Source organism: Rhamphochromis longiceps, linkage group LG7 (genome assembly GCF_057381845.1).
Source record: "Rhamphochromis longiceps isolate RC_006_pf linkage group LG7, R_longiceps_female_GT1.1, whole genome shotgun sequence".
Taxonomy (NCBI): Eukaryota; Metazoa; Chordata; class Actinopteri; order Cichliformes; family Cichlidae; genus Rhamphochromis; species Rhamphochromis longiceps.
In genome coordinates this window covers 36,215,273-36,222,051 of record NC_140563.1, presented here as the reverse complement: position 1 = coordinate 36,222,051, position 6,779 = coordinate 36,215,273, and positions in this window count along the sequence as shown.

Here is a 6,779-nt window from a genome sequence, read left to right as displayed (position 1 = left end):
GCTGGAACAGGCCAGCAGCAAGACAGGGAGGAGTGCAGAGGCTCTCAAGCCAGATACCACCAAGAGCTGGTTGGATATCCAGTGGATGATGGCCCCCCTAGAGGAAAAAAGGGACGGCAGAAAGACTAAAAAATCTTCACTTCACCACAGCACACAACAGATTGTCAGTCAGAGTCTTGTGTGTCTTCTATCCCCTCCTCTTTATCATGAAACAATGAGCTACAATAGCGTCTACTGGGATAGGACACTAGGACATTAGGAAACGTACATGCAGGCGTTACTAACCGCATCATTAAAGCCTTTCTTCTGTTCACGTCATCCAGTATGTAAGCACTTTATAGAGTCATAGTTAATGATTATGATACAGCTCTGCTTTATCTGCTCCACCAAGGCAAAATGTCTACCATAAAGGAGAAAGTGATCATCTGTTTTATCTCTGTTTCCAGTATATATCTTCCTGTAATGGAAGCATGCAGTGTAACCAACAGTTTGATCATTTATACTGTATAGTTGCAGAACACCTATGCATGTAATTAAAAAATAAATAAATAAAACTGCTGCTACTGATGACTGTTAAAATCTTGTGTTAAGCCTTGGACTCGCTTAAAAAGTAAAAGAAGACAAACAAGAATCAAAGTAAACACAGTGTCACTATAGACACACACATGTTTACGTTGGTAAACACAGAAAACTGTCGAGCCTGCTCTCTTCTCTGAGGGGGTGACAGTCAGTTTGCATTTTTGGGAGGGGCAGAGACCACTCCTCTTTGCCTCTGGCAACTGTGGTTCTGTCTTTCTGAACAACTGCATGTTCATCAACTGTTAAAATATCAGATTTTATATGATTGTTAATGCTGTGCAAAAAATAATGTTCCTTCAGTCAGACTGAGAGGATTCAAAAAGATGGTTACTTGTGTTAGCTTTAATGTTGTCTAGCAAGACACCGCCATCGTGAGGCCAAAAGTAGTACAGCAGCCATCTATTTTTCTATTTTCCACTACTATATACTCAGTGGCCAGACTGATTCATTCTGATAGGAAGGCAACAGTTACCCAAAGAACTACTAGTTACAACCAGGGTCAGCAGAAGAGCAAACCTAAACACAAAACACCAGACGGGCCACAGCAGCAGAAAACCACACAGTGTCACTCCTGTCAGCTAAGAAGGAATCTGAAGCTACAGTTTGCACGAGCTCACCAAAACCAGACCATAGAAGATTGTAAAACTCAAAAATCAAATCATTTGCAAACTGGTTTCCTAAACATTAAAATGGCTTCCACAGTCACCAGATCTTAAGCCAAAAGTGCACCTTGGGGATGGAACAGGATTAGAGTTAGGAGCAAGATTAGGCAAAAAGGATCCAGCTGCTATTAACAAGATGTGTAACAGGTGTCAGATGAATGTAAATTTTTCTGGGACAAATGTTTTCTTCCCTGTTATGCAACCATAATTTATAATCACTTAGTTTTTGCACATTTCAAACTGCATATCATAATGGGCTAATGGAGTTGTACTTTATCTCTTCTGCCAGGTAAAAAAAAAAGTCCACTGTGAAAGAAACCTCAGAACTACAGGAAGAAGTCGTAATCAGTTTTATCTCTGTGTCTTCCAGTAGCTGACCTTTCCCTGTGCTCTCTCTGTCATGGTAGCTCTCGGTGACTTTCTGTAGCCTGCATTCACCTCTTCTATTTTATTCTTTAAAGTAAAAATATTTAACTAAAATGTCACAAAGTAATTTACCAAATTGGAAAAATAAATCATCTTATGCTTTATCACAAATTAACATTATAGGAAAAAGTAAAAGTAAGATGATCCTATGAAAAGTCTTAAAAAATATTGACTCCCCTAAAGGTATGACAAAAAGAAGAAAAACAAGAATCTATGTAAACAGAGTGTCACAGCAGATATTTATATATATATCTGCCTATATAAGTCAGCAAACACTGTCATCCCCTCGGAGTAGAAAGCAGTCTCAACAGTGTGCAGTTTGTGGGGTACGGGACAGAAAGACAGTGACGGCAGTGAATCTCTCAGTCAAATCAAAGATACATTTATTGACTGTATAAGTGCCCAGCGTTTAATACAATTTAAAAATACATAGACTTTACATTATGTTAAAGCAACCAAGAAGATCTGCACATCACCATCATGAGGCTAAAAGTTGTACAGGAAGGTGCATTTTTTTAACAGTACCTATAAAAAAATAAAGTGAGCATAAGAACCTACAGTCAAGTATTTTCTAGTATTATTCTTTCTGCACAGTGAATGAAAAGGAAATATTTAAAAAAAAATCCCCATTAAGGGATAAACCAAAAAACATATTACATGTTAACAGCATATATATAGTCTATAGTATGTATAGTATATTATGTATAACATACAGAGACCAATTATTAATGCTAAACTAAAGGGGAACCAAAATACATGAGTGAATCCAGCTCTCGGGAGCCTGAAGCATTGCTCCATTCTGGCTGCCTTTTGTACTTTGTTTTTACTGTGATGTAAAGTACTATATTCTACCAAAACATATAAATGTATTTTAACAAAGAAAGCGAAAAAGAAAGATGGAAAACTCTGAAAAAAAGAAAGTTGTATTTGTTTCTCACAAAACATGACATTCTTTTGTCATGTTTTGTGAGAAAAGCAAGAATTAAAGTAGATACGGCGTCACATTAGACAGTCGTTGGGTACACTATCTGGAACAACCCTGACATATTACAAAACAATAATATGATAAACTTTTCAGATTGGAGTGGTAAAGGAATCAAATATTTAGAACATATACTAGAAGGAACAGAATTTATTTCATTTGACGGACTAGTTACACAATATGGGATCAACAAGAAAAGATTTTTAGAATATCAACCAATTAAATCCATAGTAAAAAAGAAATTTAAACCGGGTCAAGTTGAACTACAAACACCACCAAGTGTGGTTCAATTTCTTACTCTTAAAACCCCCAAATTACTATCCAAAATATACAGAATGTTTTCTAAATCACTTCCTATTGCAAAATGGGAAGCGGATTTATCAGTTAACTTAGACCTAAACTTCTGGTCTCAGATTTGCTTAAAAACCTTTCATCTAATCAGAAATCCCAGTCTTCAATTAATTCAATACAAAATATTACATAGAGTGCACTATACAGGTCATCGGATATTCAAGATGGGCTTTACGTCTACCAACAACTGCTCACACTGCCAAACCAATTCACCGGACAATTATATCCACGCTCTTTGGTTCTGTCCACCAGTTCAGAAGTTTTGGCGCGAGATATGTGAAGACTTATCAAAGTGTCTGAAATGTAACATTCCAACTTCCCCCTTAGTGTGTTTGTTGGGCAGCTTAGATAATGTCACTTCAGAAAAGAATATCGCCCATATGGTTTTCACTGCCCTATGCATAGCCAAGAAAACAGTCCTCATGAACTGGAAAAATAAAAACAATCTTAATTCTAACCAATATAGAAATTATCTATTAGATTATGTAACCCATATCAACTACTGCCTGTCACATGACCCACGTCAGCTGATTTGAGGTCCCTCTTCTGATTGGCTCCTTTCACGTCGCGGCAACTCTGAAAACCGGCTGTGGAGGGATACTTCCGGGTTCGACTCCTGCTGTGGCTGTGAGCTTATGGCATTTAGAGCGGTATTGGAAAACAAAGCGTTTTCTCTCCTCAATTCATCTTTAAACTTTAAACTCAGCGGCAAGTGTCCTTAATATCTTACAACCTTTGGTTGTCAGTAACCAGCCGATCGTTTTCGCGATTAAAAAATGACTGTGCGGCGGCGTTCCCACCGCGAGCAGAACTTCGGTTCAAAAACCGCTGTTTTTGAACACTTCTGTTTACTTAAGCATTTTTATGGGCTTACTTTGAAACAAAGTGCGATTGAATGATTATTGTTATGTGTTGCCTTGAATTCGGCTATGCTGTCTGTTAGACAGTGGTTTTTCTTTATTGTTGTTTTTGTATTGTTTGTAGCGAACGCTACTGGAATGTATAGATTAAGCTACGTAGCCAAGATGATTAATGATTTAACTGTTGTACATTGATTGATGATGATTTATGATTTGCATTGTTACCTAGACTTGCAGAAGAATATATTTGTTTACCGGTACACTGAATCGAACTTGATGTGCTAATGGACATTTTTCTGACCTACAGGTCAGGTTTTTTTCCCCCCTTTGAATTGATCTTCTTCATATTGAAGTGGCGAGCCGGTAGGACCATTCTTTGTTTTCCCCTCTTTTCCCCCACTTAGCCGTCTTTGGATTACGGACATATTTCCCATTGTATGAAGCTGGACCCTAAGGAGGAATACCTTAAAAGTGAACTTTAAAAAGAAAAGGACCAAAAAAAAAAAAGGGACTCTTAGCAAAAGGACTCTTGCACAGAAAAATCACAGCATTGATTTATTATTTAATTGTGGACATTTACGTTGTGTGTTGTGTTAATTATTTTGTTCCATTTCCCCTTTCCCCTATTTATTCAATATATTTTTGGTACAAGACATTGCAGTTTTTGGTCTCATCATTCACACCATCTAGGCTCCATAAAGAACTATTTCTTCTGCGCGTCAGTCAGTAAATTCATCCATTGACATAAACTAGTCCTTTAATAACTTAGCGTTACAATTACATTAGTCTTGATACAGCCTCTGCCACCACATCAGATCAATTGCTCTGGGCTCCTTTGATCAGCTTCATCACCTAGTGGGGGTGGGGGGGTCATAGTTTGGTCCCGCCTTCACTGTTGTGATTGGTGTGGGGGTAGGGACAGGCTTAGGGCGTCGGGGGGTTCCCCGGAGGCATCTTTCTTGGGGGGCTCAACCCGGGGTAGCGGTCATGTCCAATTAGGGGCTCTGTTGGCTCTCAGGTGACTGTTTCCTCGTGGCTGCGTGCAGCGGGGCTAGGGGAGGGTCTGTGCTGACGGACATGGGTTACTGACCTGGTAGCCTGGCTGCCCCTGGGTGGGTCCGGGATGGGCGTGAGGTTCTGGGGGTGCTCCGTCTCTGGGCTGGGGCCCTGGCCGGGCCTCGGGGGCTTGGGTCCTGGTTGGTGTGTTGCCGGGGTTGTGGGCGGGTGGGTGCATGGGGGCCCATCCCTGGCCCAGGGTGCCGCCGGTGCGTCGAGCCACCTGGGGGGCTCTTCAACTGGTGGGGGAGGTTGTCACATCTTTCTTCTCTTCAGGAACTCTCTCTGCAGGAGGGGGAGATACAGGAGAGGTGGAGGAAGATCTCAGCCTGGGTGTTTATTGTCTTATGTAGTCTGGAAGAGGAGTGGATGGTGGGGTGGGTGCAGTTTTCTCTGGTGGGGTTGGGTGGACTGTCCCGGGCTCTGTGGGGCCGGGCGGCGCTGCTGCACTGGGCCCCGGTCTGGATGGGCCTGGGCCCCTTTCCCGGGCGGGTCGCGGAGTATGGGGGTGCCTACTGGGGTCAGCGGGGGAGCTGGCCCCAGGGAGGGGTCACTTGCCCCTCCCTTCCTTCCCTCCCCATCTCCAGCTGCCTCCCTCTTCCCGCTCCACCACAACCACCCACACATGCAGGACCTTGGAGTAGGGGTATGTCACCAGGGTGCAGAGGAGGCTACCCCCCCCCCCCCCCCTCTCTGTCCCCTTCTGGCTGCCTCTGCCTCAATCTGTGTTCTGTTGATCTTATGTGCTGCACAATAATGTTTAATATTTAGTATTTACTGTCATATTCCCATATATCATTGTGATGTTGCTTATTCTATTACTCTTGTTCTCTTCTGCTTGTTTTCTTTTTTCTTTCTCAACAGGTGACCCAGGTGATCGATAGATGCATTTTTTTTATTTTTATTTTTTCTGCCCATTCTGTTGGTTTTTGTTTTTTGCCCTTCTCCCCCGTCCCTCTTCTCAGCTGTCTCTCTTTCCCTCTTTCTTTCTCCCTTTCTTTCCCCCAGTCAAGTCTGTCCTGTATTCAGCAAGTGAAAATAAAATAAACAATAAAAGGTGAATCAAATGGACCATTATGGAAAGGCTGGGATGGTCAATTTGGTAAAGTAAATCCGTTGGGCATCTTTCTTTGCCTTTAGACAACAATTCTGATGGCAAAAGAGTCAAACGGGACAGGCAAAAAAAAAAAAAAAAGAGTCTGAAAAAAGCTTGTATTTATAGTGTTGTTATGGGATTTTAAGTTGTTTAAAATGAATTTATAAGTACACACCACTGTGTACTTATAAATTCACAGTGGTGTGTACTTATAAATCACAACAAACATTGTGAAGTTTGCAGACAACACAACTGTGGTTGGTCTCATCACTGACAATGACGAGTCTGCCTATAGAATGGAAATGGAGCAGCTGGAAGTGTGGTGTAGATCCCACAAGCTCACCATCAATGTGGACAAAACAAAGAAGATGGTGATCGATTTCATAAAGTCTGGCAGAGATCACCACACAGACCTCATCATAGATGGTGCTGCTGTCGAGAGGGTCAGCAGTGTTAAGTTCCTGGGTGTACACCTAGCTGATGACCCGTCCTTTTCCATTAACACCGCAGCAGTTATCAAAAAAGCACAAAGTGTCTCTACTCCCTCAGGAGACTCAGAAAAGCAGGATTCTCCACACTTCACCTCACACCATAGAAAACATCCTAACACAAAGTTTTACATATTGGTTTGGCAATTGCAAGTCCTATGGGAAGTGTCAACTCAATAGGATTGTTAAGACTACCAGGAGGATTGTTGGTGTCCCTCTCTCGTCTCTGGAGGAGATCTACAAACAGCACTGCATATGCAGAGCTATCTCCATCATCAG